General features: G+C 42.5%; 1 protein-coding gene across 2 annotated transcripts in view; it reads left to right on the forward strand.

Annotated features, from left to right (window-relative positions):
• Positions 1–17,341, forward strand: part of RAPGEF4 (Rap guanine nucleotide exchange factor 4) — a 278,720-nt gene that overhangs the window by 138,688 nt on the left and 122,691 nt on the right. The window lies entirely within an intron of this gene.

Below are 17,341 nucleotides of genomic sequence, written 5' to 3' on the forward strand. Positions count from 1 at the left end.
ATTTAATATGATACATTTGTTCGGGGCAAATCTTAACGTTCTGTGGTTTCTTCAGAAGAAAGGGCTCCAGGAATGCCTAAAAGGCTTGAAGAAATGTGACGCTAAAGCATCTTGACGGAAACTTGATTCCTTTCGGGTGGCATTGCCAGGTTCCCTGCCACCACCAGTATGCTTTTCACTTACAAATGTACCTGCAGTGTTAGCCCCACTCGTTGGTCTATTGATGATTATAGTGCCAAGCCAGTGGAAGACTCTGCCCCAATCTGTGGTAAAAACACTGTTTTACTTCTTTCTGCAAAGACCTCTTCTTTGTTCTTGAATTGAAAGCAAAGAATCAGAGAAAACATTTCTGTGTGTCCAAAAGATGCATGAGGGCAAGACGTCACACTGGTCATTTCCACATAATTTCTGGGGTGGTCCAGCCTTGCCCCCATAAATGCCTATGCCACCTTCTTTCTTCACTTTTCCCAATGTTCCAAGGAGCATGCTCGCTGCTTGTTCTGTGTGGGCTGGCCTGTAGAGAACATTAGAGGCTGAAGGGTTCCTTACACAGATCTGTGCATAGGCCTTTTTAAGTTCATTTGTACCTTTATCATGGATGTTTTTACGGGAAAATTGTTGCCTCCTGGCAATGCACGTCTGCCCAGAGAGTCTAGGCTTTTTGCACTATGCAATATTGCTTTTCTGTAATGACTTCCAAATTTAAAACTTCCTTATACTGCAAGACTTACAGTAGGAAATCAGGGCTAAGCTTAATAAAAGTTCCAATTCTAGTTCTCATACTTTCTTTCTTTTTAATTCCAGGGGAAAGGATTTAGTGGGAGAGAGTGAAAGAGTTATTTTGTAAAATTCAATCAATAAAATGAAGATTTATTTTGGAATTACATATAAGTGACTCTGTCCAGAGCAGGAGGGAAAAAAATGATATCCTTATTTGAATCTGAAGAGGAATAATTTAGTCTGCCATGAGCTTTCAGACTGACTGCAAGAATGAGGATTTAATGAGAAGAGAAAACTCATCTGTGATTTTGTAAGAAGTGGGTGCTGAATCTGTCTTTGCTCTGAGGGGGCATTTCAGAGAAGCCCAAAATAATGGTATTGATGTCTTACCATCTGTTTTCTTATTCCAGTTTGTCCAACCTTTTAAAAGATTCTCATACTTACACAGGCATCTGCACACACTTTTTGGCCTTTGAAGTGGGCGGTGGACATTGCATAATAATTATCGCAAAATTGGACTTGAACTGTCTTGAACTTTCTGCATGTTCATTGGGTGATGGGTGCTTTGTACGTTGAGCATCTTCAAAGAATACCAAACAGAGGAACTGTTTTTTGAATTTTCTTTAGAAGGCTCCCTATAGCTTCTGGTATGTGGGAAAAGGTGGTAGGGAGAGGAGCTATTTGTTGTTACTTTCTGGGTCTGTTTTAAATGCTCCCTTGGCAGCATCCCTTCAACCCTTCGCTTTAATGTTTTCTGCTCTTCTTTGTTTTTAATGTTTTCAAGACAACAGCTGGATTCTTCTTTTAGTACTTACTTCTGTTTCCCGTCCTGTTGTGAGCCATTCTGGTGGGCTTTTTTAAAAAGGCATGTGATCCCTCCCTCTGCCAGCCAGGTGGATACACTGAATCAGTCAGGTTCACATCCAGATGTGAACCTACTTTTCGATAGTATTTAATTAAAAGTTTGGCTTTTTGGAACTTGTCATTGACAACTGCTAGAAAATGGAGCCAGTGTGTATAACCAAGGAGTCTGAGACCCTCTTTTCCCCCTGCAGTCTCCCCATCCAAGGTAGAGTGCTTCCTACCAACTCCCTGCTTTTGGGGAGAGTTCACAGGGTACGCTTTACCCGAGATAAATTACATGTTTTGATTTGTAATTTACATGAACATGCCCCAAAAGACATATTTCCTGAGTTATTGTTCACAGTTTTCTGTGAGCTTATTTGCTATTCAAATGGTTTAATTTTATATACAGCTGATCTACTTCTAACTTGGTTCTCTGAGACTGTCAGTTCTGAATTTTATGCCAACGTAATTTGTCCCCAAAATATATATGCTCAGATCACCAAGGGCATTCAGAGATGAATATCTCATTTTTGTATATGGGAAGGAGGGAGTTGGGGAGGCGAGGGATAAAAATAACATGTTCTCAAAAACAAAACAAAACAAAAACCCAGCAAGTAATTGCCCAAAGCCATTCAGAATAATTGGCTTGTTCAGATTATGAATTTTTGGATGAGCTATACATTTATGACAGTTTAAAAAATTAACCCACTTTTGATCAGATTTCTCACACTTTCCATTGTCCTGGTATTCCTTTTTCACAGTTTTAGTTAGGAAAATTATAGTGAAAATTGATCCTTTTCTGGGAAATAACCCAACAGTGAGAAAGAAATATCATGAAGACATTTTCTTGAAATCAAAGTTTTAAACATTTTTTCAAAATCCAGTTTTTATATCAGATTATATGAACTGCCGAACTTCACAAAGAACTTAAGATGCAATAACAAAACAGAACCTATTGAAGCTTTCACAATTTATTAACCTTCCTTTTGAGGGCTTTGATTTGCAATGTCCTCTTTTGAGATCAGAAAGAATGAAATTAGGCGGCGAATAAAAGCATTTTAGGATTTCTGAGAAAAGTTATCTGAATCAGTTTTTAATTCTTTTTTTTGAGATAACATAATTTTCATGATAAACCATTATAGCACACTGAATTATAATCTCCAAATTAGAATATAATTGTGCAATTTGTGTTTAATTCTCTTGCTCACATTTTATATTAGGCTTATTTCTTTGCAGACTTACAGTATTGTGAGTTTTTCATAAACAGCTATTTAAAGCCATTCATATAATCAAAGTAATATTTGTAGATATTCAGAAAATGATAAATGTTAGGATTGTGGCAAAGCAGAAAACCTTAGTGTGTGGGTTTTTCACCTCCCCCCAACAAAAATTTGAGTTTTGGTTAAGTTCCCTGAATGTGCGTAGTGAAAATTAGTTTCTTTTGGAATGATCATACAATTGAAAGACTAATTTAAATTAGGAGGGCACACTGGGCTTGGCAGAGGGCATTGTGAGAAAGCAAAGCATAATTTTCCTCCAAACAAAGACAAGCTTGTTGGAGAGCATGCTTTATTGCTTGGAAATTCTATATATATGCAAAGTTGCTCATCAGTTCACTCTTGGGTTTTATGTGCTTGGTTTCTCCTTTTGTTTGGAAAAATCAAATGCTGAGAAAAAGGAGGCGTAGCTCTGCATGCTATAGGCACCGAGAGACCTACACATGCCAGTTTTCCTGGTGTGCCGTGCTCTCGTGGAGGGACCTGCCTGCAGGAGGGATGCCCAGACTTGGGCTCCATGCAGGTAAAATCAGGTGTGTGCTTCAGCAGAGTCCACCCAGAATGTCCGGAAAATGCCTTTCCTGCATCTTTTTTTGATCCCTCCCTCTGCCAGCCAGGTGGATACACTGAATCAGTCAGGTTCACATCCAGATGTCCATTCAGTGTTTTCTCTTTTTTGAAGCAGCTTTATTGAGACATACTATGCGTACCATACAATTTGCTCACTTACAATGTAGCACTCAATAGCTTTTAGGATGTTGTACAACTTCACCGTGGTCAGTTTTAGGACATTTTTATTCCTCCAGAAGACAGGCCACATCCCAGTTAGTATTCTCTGGAGACCCAGATTTGGATAAATCAATGAAGGGAAGGGAAGGGAAGAAAGGGAAGGAACGGATCCCAGTGAAGGGAAGGAACATTCTCTAGACTACTTTTATTTAGTTTTTAATTAAATTTGGGGGGGGTAACATTGGTTAGTGACATTATATAAGTTTCAGGCGTACAGTCCTATGGTACCTCATGTGTATATTGCATTGTACGCTCACCACCCAAAGCCTAGTCTCTTTCCGCCACCATGTATTTGGGCCCCTTTACTCTGTTCGTCCTCCCCCCTCCCCCTTCCCCTCTAGTAACCCCCATACTGTTGTCTGTGTCTGAGTTTGTTGGTTTGTTTTATTTGTCCATTTGTTGCTTTCTGTTTTATATCCCACATGTGGCTTTTGTCTTTTTTCTATCTGACTTATTTCACTTAGCGTGATACTCTGAAACTCCATTTGTGTTGTCGCAAACAGCAATATTTCATCATTTTTTAAGTGACTGAGTAATATTCCACTGTGTATATACACCACATCTTCTTTACCTAGTCATCTGTTGAAGGACACCTAGGTTGTTTCCATGTCTTGGCCACCACGAATAATGCTTCAGATAATGCAGAGGTACATATATATTTACAAATAAATGTTTTCAAATTTTGGGTGTAGATATCCAGAAGAGGGATTGCTCTGGAGTTGTATTGGAATTCTATTCTTAATTTTTTGAGGAACCGCCATACTGTTTTCCATAGAGGTTGTACCAATTTACATTCCCACCAGCCGTGTACGAGGGTTCCCTTTTCCCCACATCCTTTCTAACACTTGTTATTTCTTGTCTTCTTGACAATAGTCGTCCTAACTGGTGTGAGGTGGTATCTCTCTGTGCTTTTGATTTGCATTTTCCTAATAGCTAGTAAAGTTGAGCATCTTTGCACGTATCTGTTGGCTGTTTGTATGTCTTCTTGGGAAAAGTGTTCAGGTCTTCGGCCCATTTTTTAATTAGATTAGGGTTTTTTGTTATTGTTGAGTTGTATGAGTTCTTTATATATTTTGGATATTAGCCCCTTCGCAGAGGTACCATTTGCAAATGTCTTCTCCTGTTCAGTTGGTTTCTAGGCTGTCTTTAAATGGGCGTTCTCATCTTTGGAATTGCCTTCTTCACTGTGTCTTTGTTTCATGGCATAGCAGCTACACTCGCTACTCAGAATGGCATGTGTATGGCATTTTACAACGTACAAAGCACTTTCTGTCAAACTGCAGCTAAGAGGCCCGGCTGGCAGCATGACAAGATTGGGGTGAGAGGTTCCCAGGAGACCCGCCTGGAGGAGAGGAACCTGTTATTTGGCAATATCAGAGGGGTGCACCTGCAGGCTGGAACCCAGACATTTGAGTGACTGGCACACAACCGTGTGGGATCTGATCTGCAGCGGGGACAGCAGGCGAGCCCGTGGCCAGAAGGGGATCCAAGATGAGAAGAGGGGTGTGAGTGTCAGGAGGATTTCCCTACAGGAGGCTGTGGGCTTGGGGGTGACATATCACTATGAAAGGTTCTCAAAGCAGGGCACAAAGATCTGAAAGAGAGATAGACATCCAGGTGGGGAAGTGGTCCTCACCAGAGGAGGAGGAGCTGGAGCGGTACAGGAGGGCCCGAAGGAAGTCTGGCGTGGCTGCTGGATGCTGCACCATATGCATGAATCTCACCTGCCCACACTGCGTACCTCCTCAGACTCAGTGCCCAGACCACGTCTTCTTCACTCTATCTGAGTAGCTCTGGTCCTTGCTTTCTTCTCTCCAACTGCTCTTCCCTGCAGCCCGTAACTTTCCCCAGGCCCACCTCCCTCTGTGTGCCCATTTAAACAGCTCTTCCTGTCAGCATTCTCTCTCAGACTCAAATCCCTCTTTGGCCAGTCCCTTACACCCATAGCTGAGGAGAAAAGTACTTGGGCAGGCGTCTCAGCTCCCTGGGATGGAGATGGTTTGGACCAGCCATTTCTACTGAAGGAGAGAGCAGAGAAGGAACCAGAATGTCATCATATAGAGGGGTGGGAGTGGGTTAGGGTGAGTGGAGAAGGTTCAGACAAGATTTCCCCTGGGTCCCGGGGTCTAGATTCAGAGTTCCTCACCTGGCTACCCTCCTCCTGGGCTGTCCCCACATCTGTCCTTGAAGGTATAATTTTCAGCTTGATACTTTCCTGGAAGCAAGGAGAATGCTTTTTGTCCAGATTAGCTGTGTACTGTGTGGGAAAGTAGTTGGCAGTATTTCCTCTCCCAGTGAGGTCTCTATGGAATTTTTAATAAGGCACTCTTCTACCCCCTAATGTTTTCTCCTCCCCAGATTGTTCTAACTCCCTGATGCAAAGTGCTTTAATTTGCCCCCCAAAATTTAAATATACTGCACTGTATTCAATAGATGTTATTTTAAAACTATATATGTAGATATAAAACTTTCACTCTCTCTACATATTATGTGTGTTGAATTGGACAAATATTATTTTGAAAACATCAGGAATTTTATTCAAACTTGCAATAAAATCAAGAATATCTGTATGTTACAAATATTGGAAAACACACATTCATGTTTTATACTTTGCGTTTTCGCAAGCATAGCACTCCTGTATTATGTTGTTTAGATGTTTGTGTTGACCGCTACAAAGGTTGTTTCTCTCTTTCCAGCACTATAGAGATAATTTATAGGAAAGTCCAATGGAGCTATTTTGTGAGCAGGGAATTGACATTTGAAGTTGAGTTTCTAGATTGCCACAGAAATGTGTTTTCGTTTGTGATCAAAGGTTAATCTGTGTGGGACAGTTAGACTCTTCAGCTCTGTTAACATTGGAGATGGGACATCTGCTGTCCTTGGGCCTCAAGGCAATACAGTGTGGAAACTACAAGGAAGCCAGAGTGCACTTCCCAGAAAACCCAGTTAAAAAGCTGTAAGGCTGACCCCCAAGGGCAGTGGCCAACAATCAAAACGACAGTGCTAGCAGAGCCCAGAAAGCTCTGATTTGATCCAGGACGGCACTGAGACCAAGGAGATCCTCTGGTCTGGTTGGGTGGGACCTGGAGGAAAGGTTTGCCACCAGTGACAGAACAGAAAATCGGACCAAGTGATCGCATTGTGCTTTTGGGTCATCTGTAAAGGGTGGGCGGTATTTCAGACTAGAACTAGAAGGAAAAAAGACAAGAATTGCCCTCTAGGGAAGAGGGGCAGGCAAGGGCAAGACAGGCTGTGGAATGTGTTGAAGGCTGGGCCGTACGTAGTTCCAGCAACAAATGGACACGCAGGAGTAAAGGCTAAAGCCCGGATATGGGGGCCGAGTACATGAGGTGGGATTAGGGAAAAGCTCTGGCTTTGTAATCCTTTGCAATCCTGCACCCCTCCTCACATGCCGGATACCTGGACACATGGCACCTGGGGGAAACTTTGGCCTTTCCCTGCTGGTGGGGGCATTACACCCACTCCAATCAGGACTTGCTGGAAAGGCAAAGGCAGCTGGACCTACAAAATGGGGAGAGCTTGTCATTGAGCCAAGTCGGGAAAAGCAGATGTTTACAGAATAAATGAATTGAGAGAAATCATTCAAAGTTTCAACTCTGACTTCTTTGCATTTCTTGGTAACTTTTCATTTTGATACAGTTTTAAATATATTCAGAAAAGTTGCAAGACTAGTATAAATAATTCTCCTAAACTCTTTACTCTGATTCTACCGACTGTTTACATTTTTGCCCCATTTGCTTTTTCCGTCTCCCTTATGTTTTCCTGAATCATTTGTAAGTTGAGATATTGTTCTCCTTTACTGCTAAATATTAAATATTTCAGTGCATATTTCCTTAGAACAAGGACATTTTCTTATATAACCACAAGGCAGTTATCAAAATCAGTAAATCGGCTCCTTTTAACACAATGGTATTCAAATACCATCCATAATGTTTTATAATTTCTGTTCTATTATTTTTGAACTGTCAAACATTGAAATTAAATTTCTTTTTTCTTCTGATAGTATTGGGGGAGAGAGCACACACAATATTTTTTCCTCAAATTTATTACATGAGAAGCCTTTGCCAAGTTTATAGAAATATAGTTGGCAGTCTCTGGAGTTACAACATAAGGACACCAATTAGATAGAGCCATCAAAGAGATCAAAAAACTTTTCTGAGTAATACGCTTGCATATTTGTTTGCCTTGGAATTAAATTTTTACAATGCTATCTCATTTTCAAGAATAACACTGAGATCACCCCTTGATAAAACCCACGTATGTGATCTTTATCTTTTTGCCTTAAACTCAGGGAAGATCTTTTGATGAGTAAATTCAATATATTTTCCAGATTTCTCTCAATTGGGTTAAATGGGAATATATATATATATAAAAAAATGAGGTGTCTAACAAGAAAGCAACAGTGAAATGTGCTCTGATATCCAAAGCTGTCCAAGAAATATTATTAAGGAGAGATTAAAAAAAACAAGAGGATAAAACATTATATACCATACTATCCCATTGGTTTGAAAACCAGTTGAGATTGTCTGTTGGTGTGTGCATAGAAACATTTTGGAAGTTACAGAGAAATGAGTTTTGGCAATGAGACTGGGTAGGTCAGTAGGTGGAGGGTAGTGGGGAGAAACAATATTTTTTTCATTTTATAAACCTTGTAATTTAAATTTGTTATCATGTGTTTATTTTATAGTAATGAAAATTGTTATTTTCATTACTAAAAATTATAATTACTATAATTTTTCATTACTAAAATTGTAAGGAGGGGAAGAGTGGAGGGTGGGAGGGGAAAGGGAAAGGGAGCGAGATGGAGGGAAGGAGTTGGGGGGGAGAGAATAGTATGTAGTTAGAACAAAACCAAAAGGCAGTCATCAAAGATGACGTGGCTGAGAAAGGAACAGCAATAGGCGGAATTATGAAAAAAATAAGCCAGATATGTAAAATGAATCATTTTCTATCTTCAACTATTTATATATGGCTGCCAGTTTTTTCAGCAAAATTCATGTATGGATCTTTTTAAATGAAATTCTCACTAATGAGTGTATTTCGGTGGTAATTCTGGTGGAGTAGATTGGCTGCTCTATTACTCTGTACTTCCTTTTAAATTAGAAAATTGATTAGTATTCAATTTTGTAATTTAAATAGATTTTGATGTGTCAGATTTAGGTTTTGTTTTTATCAGCATCAAGTGATCTTCATGCTTCTTCTGTCCCTTCTCTGAAAGCAAGAGGCTTTTTTATAAAGAGCAAACAAACATCACAGAAATATTTAACCGTGTACATCATATGATTTCAATAGCTTCTTTCATCATATCTGCAAATCATTAGATTAATTTTTGTAGATTTTCATGCATTAGGCTTATTTTTCTTTCAAGCATTAGTTTTTTAAATGGAAATGTGCCATTCGGCAGATTCGGCCTGAGAAGACATGATATAGAGGGAATGGGAACCAATATACATTGCGTGCCAGGGTTGTGAAGATCTGTACGTGGATTATTGCACTCAGTTCTCCCATCAGCCATGATTGGGACATGGTAATATTTCTGGTTTATTATTGAAGAACCCGAACCTCAGAGTGCTTAGAAAATTCTTTCACTTATTCATTCACTCAACAAATAGTCATTGAAATTCTGCTATGGCCCAGCCCTGTGTGAGGTTTTAGGTATGCAGTGGGAGAATGTCCTGTTAGCCTGTAATGGAGCAGAGGAGAAAGGCCTTGAACCAGCACACACTCACATACGGTACATACCCACACGTCGCCTGGGCATGCTGATGGCAAACACTGATGATTCAGGCATGATGCTGAGAGAGAGAATAAAAGAGACTCAGATCAAGTGCGACTCAGGGAAGGCCACTCCGAGGAAATCATGTAGAAGTGCAGAAGTGTGGAAATAAGCAAGGCCAGTGGTGGGAAGTACGTTGCAGGAAGGACTGCAGGGGAAAGCTGAGTGCGCTCAAGGGGGCCAGTGTGGTTGGAGACAAGTGACCCGGGGGCGAGTGTGGGAACTGTAGCTGGGGCAGCAAGAGGAGGGCAGCTCATGGGAAGGCTCGAAAGGCTTGTTAGCACCAGCGGATGTTTGCAGAACTGGATGGAACTCACATTTGCCTGGATCTTAAAGCTTTCTTTCATCCTTGCCCTCTCTCATGCCCCACCCCCTCTGACACATGGCACTGTAAAGTTCTCTTCTACACTTATTTCCCGGATGGCTAATGCACCACTTTCATTATTGACACGTCCTAGCGTTCATGCTGGGAGAAGAGGGGCCCAATCTGTTATTCGATGATATGGAGGGGAGTTAGAAAGTAGGGGGCATGCGTGAGGCCTCTAAGAACACACTATAGGGAAGACACACTACACTTTATGTTGTCTAGAGTAGAGTGATGGTAAAGACCAGGAACCACTCAAAGGATTCGAGGGGTACAGTATCCCACAATAACCAGGAGCTTCCCAAACCACACAGAGCTACTGTACCGTGATTTTCCAGCTGGTATAGATCTTGGAACAGAAATAATAGAAATGATGATAATGAAGGGAGATGAAGAAAGTAGGCACAGACAATGTGTATGGGCAGAAAAGATGCAGGAGTTTAGAATGAATTGAGGTAGAAAGTCTCCATAAGTCGAGAATGGTTGAAGCTAAGAAGTAGCTTACTGCAGGCTGTTGAGTTCCATTGATGTACAAAACAAATAAAAGCCACTGCCCTTGTATAGTTTCCATTCTAGCGTCCAATGTGCATGACTATGGAGAAAACTGGGGTCCTGAATGCCCACTGGGGGTTACAGGGTAGGATTGGAGTTAAGGCAGCAGGACAGGTGAGTTACACATGCATGCTTCTACAGAAACCTGGTCTGAAAATAACCAGAGACATGCATAGTATCTCGAGCCCAGTGGTTTCAGAGTTTGGGGGACAAAGCCAGAAACTAAAGGAATGTCTCTAAAGTGGGAAATTCAGATACCTGTTTGGGCCAGTAAAGTCTTCCTATCCCCCCGTCCTAGTCTGTGTGGGCTACTATAACAGAATCCTACAGACTGGGGGGCTTATCAACAACAGAAATTTACTTCTTACAGTTCTGGGGGCTGGACATCTGAGATCAGGCTGCCACAATGGTCAGGTAAAGGCCCTTTTCCAGATCCCATAGGGCAGAAGGGGCTAGGGAGCTTTGTGGGGTCTCTGCTAAGAGCCCTGATCCCATTCACGGGGGCTCCACCCTCAAGACCCAATCACCTCCCAAAGGCCCCACCTCCTAATTCCATCACCTTGGGGGTGAGGATTTCAACCTATGAGTGGGGGAGGGGACACACTCAGATCACAGCAGCCCCTAAATCACTCCTCTGTCCACCGTCCGTTTTGCCTACTACAGCAGCAAGAAAGCAAAAACAAAATGTTGGTAGATTTGCACTAGTAGGCTATTACTTCCTGTAAAATGATCCTTTATTTTAGCTTTTTAAATGATCCCTGCATCCTAATTCTGTCTTATCAATATTTTAGCACTTTTTTGGAACTTGCATGTTTCCATTATATGCATTACTGACATTCCTATTAGTTTTCCAAGAGCTGCGTTTGAGCATCTTAATGCACAATAACTATACTTAATACCTGTCACCCTTTGAAGACTGATATGGTTAAATTAAATGTCAATCAAGTTTTTTTCTATAAACAAGGAGGCAGTGGCTATTTTTTTCCATCTTCATAGTCACATTTATGTGTTAGATGGACTGTAGTAGGTTCAGGTTTAGCAAAAAGAGAATTATGACGACTTATTATGCAATAACAGCTCCAGAGCAAATTATTTTATGACTCTCAATTACATTGCACTGACCTACTGTGTGTGTGTCTTGCTCTCAATTTGCGTTTCCCTAAGAGGAGCTCATGGCTAATTTAATTAGTCAAGTAGACAGAGTGTGCACTAACTTAAATTATAATCATTTCAGTTAGCTCCTTGAAATCTCCGAACATTTTAGTCCTATTAAAAGTACAGATGTATTGAGTGTGCTTCAACGAGAAATCTGATTCTTTAATATCATTAACTGTAAGTAGTTTAGCCTCTAGCAGTGAAGTGTCTTTACCACCCCCTCTTTCTCTTGCCCAGTTCAGGCTTCTTTGAAGGCCCACATCCAGGCCTGCCCTCGCCTTAAGGGTTTATGCCTTCCTTTTTTCCCCTTCAAAACCATTCTCCGCTCGTCAGCCAGAATGATCCTTTAAAAACATTATCTGTTCTTGTTACTTCTCCCCTTAAACTGCTTCCCGTTGTACTTAGTGTTCAAAATCGTCATCAGGACCTGCGACCTTCAAGGTGTCACCTGTCAGGCCCCTGCACTGCTCGGGCCTCCCCACCTTCTCTCACCCCCTCATCCTGACTCTCTTGCCAGACTGGTTGTGTCTCTTCACACCACATGTGTTCCCTCTCTTTCTGGAAGCCTTGTTCTTCCTTCCTCTGCGCCTCACCCCCAAGCTTCCTCAGCCTCAGATGCTATGCCAGCGCCCTGACTCCCAAATCTGAATTTGCCCCACTTTCTACCACGCAGCCACATTTTCAGTACGCACTGCACTGTTTTCCTTTCAAGCCCCTGGTGCAACTATGCTGAGATGATTGTTTGTACGGTCATATCGGAAGAGCTGTCCCCCTCACTCGATGCAAGGTCTGTGAGGACCCCACAGGGCCACCCTTGTCACCTTGACTAAGCAAATGCATATGTATTCTCCTGTTCCTTCAGGGTTAACCTGGCTAACCTCTATTATAAGTCTGGCTGAATGAGAACTGGCTACACTTTTGCTCCTCACAGTAAGTCTGCTCTCTCTTGAGGGTACGTTAGGAACCCTATATCTTCACAAGCCAGTAGGACAGAGAATTTCAAACAGGTGCCTTTTTCAGAGAGACTTTATTTGCTCATTTTGCAGTGTCATCCCACTCAGGCTTTAGTCTAGGATTCTTGGACAATTGGGGTCTGGAAACTTCCTCCATTAGCTACAGTTGTGACTACCATACTCCAAATTACCGCTCTTGCAGGTTGGGCATGAATTAAAAATGGCCAGGAGTTGGCAAGCAGAATTTTGCCTCCATTTAGAAATATCTGCAATCGAGCCAACGGATGTAATTAAACATCATTGAAGAAGTGTTGATGGAAGTGCTTGGTGCCCCATTATGCCAATGCTATAAAAATCAAGAAACAAAGAAACAGAATACTTGGGCAGAAGGAGTGAACCCGGTCCAGCCAGTGATTTGCTGCGAGGAAAGCAGTACATATGGCTTTAAAGGGTAGACAGAAAAATTCCGCTTGAAGGTTTCCATTTACAACTGCTTTGCTTTCCTCCTCTTTCCTACTCTTCCCATAGTTTAGCATTGTCTAGCTCTCTGAGATTTTAGAGCAATGTGTCATGTCCATTTTCACATCATGCATTATATAGCATACAGAAGTTGGGAAAGAACTCTTGCCAAGAAACAGAAGAAAAAGAACCTAGACTTTATACCCCTATTCTAAGCTGTTCCACCACATAATTATGATGCTTTCAGGGAAAGTGCAGACGAACTGTTTGCCATTACGTTTTATGAACTCAGCTTTAATACTCTGGGAGAACCTAGTAAAGATGCAGTGAATGGTACATTATGAGACGACGTAGCCCCACACCCCTGGAACAGCCCACCCTGGGCTGTGGTTACTGTGTCCCTGGACTGAGCTCATGCCCCTCCCCACAGGTGTTCACACCAGCGCCTCATCTGCGTGGCTTCCTGTTTTTAATGCTTCTCTAGTGCTGATATCCCAGCCTAAGGATACTGTTTATGTTTTCCCTGCAACCTGATCATCTCCTAGGCCCAGGGGACGGAAGGCGGGGGTACAGTTGCTGGGAAGGGGTGTGCCCAAAGCTCCGATTTCCGCCCGGCTGCTGCTGGCTGGGCAGGGATGTGGTCACCGTCATGTGCCACACTGGCCTCTCTCGGGGAGGCTCCTGCTGGTAGCTTGGATGGACCTTGGCAGCAGGCAGCAGCTTGGAGAACATCCAGAAAAGGTTTCACAGTGTGTCAGCAATACGGTGACCTCCCGGGTGAGGAGTCCTGCCCCCTGGGACCCCTTCTTCTCTTATCATAGAGGGTCCAGCTAGGGTTCAAGCTGCCAACTTTCCTTTATTCTCTGCAAGTCCTGCTTTACAAACTGACATTGGCCTTTCAGAGTGTGGCGTGTCTCTACTCTAGTATGTCTCCCCTCCCAGCGGAAACCACCCAAATATTGTATTCCGTCTCCTAGTTCACACAGAGCCTTTGTGCAAATTAGAGAGAGGTACCCCTGCTCTAAGGAGGAGCACCCCCAGGCCAGGGCTTCAGGCTGTGGAGCAGATCTAGGTTTTGCCCCAGCACCCCTTGGCCTAGTACTTGCTCTACCCGCCTTCCTGCCAGCCTTTCTCAGTGGCTTGGTGGGGGCAATGGATTGGATGGGAGATGGGCTAGGTTTTAACCTTTCTGAGACTGTCATCTTTTGTCCCTTCTCATAAATATTAGTGTACCTGGTAGCACATTATCACCTCCGTTTAGGGACCCACATCTAGTCTCCTGAGCCCGAAGACATCTTCCTTCCCCTCTACTCTAACCCCCACCCCCACTCCCCCATCCACCTTCCCTCCTCCCTCTGTTCTGAGACACAGGCACTGACTTTGCTTAACAAACTGGCCAACTGTCATTTACAGATTCATTTGTTTTTAAAGGATCCCGTTAATAAAAACAGTTCTGATGGCTGAAAGGCATTGCTTATTTTTGTTAAATTATTTCTGACCTTGCTCTCTTGTTCTTTTCTCCTTGGACTGTTTTGCCACATGAATATAAAAATAGGCAGTTTATTGTACAACTATTTAAGAAAGTCTGTTATTTAAATTCTCATTTCTCCGCAGCCCCATTTAACAGACAGGCCAGTAGATGTATTGTGAGTGTTTATACTGCGTGTGTGTCCACAGCCTCAGCAACGAAGTTGTCGTGTAGGGAATGTTCTTTCCTAAAACTGCTTGGGAAATATCATCAAATACACTGTGGTAGCTTGATTATCCTTCACTCATTATTTCTATTATTATTATTATTATTATTATTATTATTATTATTATCAGCAACCATTTATTAAGTGCCTGATATGCGCTTGGCACTTTCATAGATTTTATGTCTCATCCTCCCACTGGTCCTGAAAGATGGGTGTCATTCACCCAGGTTCCTTAGCTAGAACACTGAGGTAGGTCACTTACTCAAGTTCACACAAGTAGCATGGGGTGGAATTAGAATTAAGACCCCTTTCTTGGGTGATTGCAATGTCTGCCCCTTTCCATAATATCAGACGTTCTTAGTTTTTTTTCCACTGAAGTTCCCCGAATGCAGACGAAATCAATACATTATGCCCTGGATCTAGACCCTTTGTAGCTAGACATAGCCAGCAGCAAGCTCACAATTTCTTTGAAGTCTCATGCTTTTAATCTTTAAAATGTATGCAAATGTAGCTTTCTACTCCATGTTAAAAAGTATAAAAATAATCCTCTACACTACTTGGCATGGAATAAAATTTAAGCTTCAGGAAGAGCTCCCGTGAACTCCTCTCACATGCCGGCCGGCCCTGCAGGGTACCACACTGGGAATCTGCACTGTTCAGTTGGAGAAGGTCAGCCTGGCACTAGGGTGCATCGCAGATAAATTCTTAGTACCCATTTCTTAAATAAACCTTTCAGGTGAGGAGCCACCTGTCTCTTGGCCAATCCACAACCACAAAGTCTTCCTAACATAGTAGGGTCCCTAATAGTTCCTAGACAAGTCCTAAATTGACCTCTGTTGCTTCTTCATGAATATCTTTGAGTGACCTCTGTCTGGCTGGAAGTTTAGAGATGATTTAATTTGGGGGTTTGTAAACTTTTATTTTTTAGACGCAAATGCCATCTTTCACATGAAATTGCTCTTAGAACTCTAATTTATAAAACAGATAAAAGTGAAGACACTGTAGTTGCCGTAGGGACCGAGGGCTCTGTTTGCACCATGCCCTTGTCCAAGGGAACTCAGGGTTCTGCAGAACAACATATAAGAACCCTGGATCAAATTCAGAGCACCCATTTTACGGATGAAGAGACTGAAGCCAGAGGTCTCGAAGGACGTGTTTGAGGTAACCCAGCTGCTTAGTGACCAAGCCAGGAGTAGATTCTAAGAACAAAGTGTACCAAACTCTTCTAAGACCCCTGAAGGCCCTTGTGGTTTTCTGGTCCTATGAATAACTGATTTCCTAACTGTCCTCATCATTCCTGGAGGACTGGAGGGGGAAGGTTGAGGAGTCCTCCAGCCAGGAGCCGTCCACGGTGTGGGTCACAGTGTGGGGCAGTTAAGGCCATAGCTCTGTCCAGTGCGTGTGGTGATTTAAACATGATTGAGTGAAGCCATTTAAGTTGCTGAGGTATCAGAGTGTGTTGGGATCCCGACAAAGGCTTTGCAGCGGGAGGTCCAGCACGGCTCCCAAGAGGACGTTGTCAAGGGACACAGCCAGGCTGCTGCACAGCCCTGCAGCTGGGGTGTGGGACGCGTGTAAAGGTGACAGTGAGTAACCCCCCTAAAAATGTGCTGGGTCGCCTCTGAAAAACTGCCGACCTTAGGTTTAAGCTGGCCTTTGCTGACTTTTCATGTGGGGGGCTCGTTAACCATGGTCTGGTGAATTGGTTAATTCCCTTTCGTTTTCTGTTTCTCAGAAAGCTGGAAGTGGCCTTTAAGCTTCTATGAAGACATGCACTGTGTCACAATCTATAGTTACTAATACAGTCGTCTCTCGTCTTTCAGGTTGTCCCTTCAGTGCCAATAAGCTCTATTATAAGGTAGCCCCGTCCCTGCCTGCTCTCTCTGTGCCTGTTTAATTCTGAGTCCAGCATAATGTCCTGCCGAGAAATGTGTTTCACCAAGGCTTTCTCGTGAGGAAGAAGAGTAGACGGTGTCATCAGAAAGAAGTGAATCGGAATTGGGAGGTTATCAAAGGAACTGTCAGGAATTCAGGGTGACAGATTGGTCCTGTGGGATGTTTGAGTGATTAGTTCACTCAGAGGCGAGAAAATCATGATTTTTAATGTTTGCATGCAGGTGTTAGTATAGTTGCCTTAGAATGAGAACAAGAAAGGATTAAAAAATAAAAGCTAGTCACATCTTGATTAGAAGAAGGCTCTTTTGAGAAATCGTCAATGTTACATTACAAACACCATTCAAATCTACCAAATGGGCCAGATGGTTGCTCAGATATTACACGTTGCCAGCTGCCCATTGCTACAGATGAAGTCTTTTCTGCTGACGTTTGTGTATCCCACAAGCACATTCCAGAGTGTTGATTCTTTTGATGCTGTTTAATATTTATGTGTCATCATAATTATAAACCATAAATATACATGACACCATGCAATAAATAAAATTTCCCAGCTTTCATTCTGAAAGGGGAGAAGGCTATATTTATTACCTGAGAAGAGAGGATTCTCATATGCATTTTCCATTCTTTGTAAACGCCACTCCTCTCTCGCTGGAGGCTCTAGATTGCTTTATGCTCACCAAGCCTTATCCCTTCAAAACAGCACGGACTCCAGGGGCTAGTGTATATTGCTGAGCCCCAGGTTTTAGAGCATGCCTGGACCAAAAGTCAGGGGGATACTATTCAGGAGAATCCAAATAGTTCTAAAGGAAGCCAAACCGTTCTATTTAACAACATACCTA

The sequence above is a fragment of the Rhinolophus hipposideros genome, assembly GCF_964194185.1.
Source record: "Rhinolophus hipposideros genome assembly, chromosome: 6".
In the NCBI taxonomy this organism is placed as follows: domain Eukaryota; kingdom Metazoa; phylum Chordata; class Mammalia; order Chiroptera; family Rhinolophidae; genus Rhinolophus; species Rhinolophus hipposideros.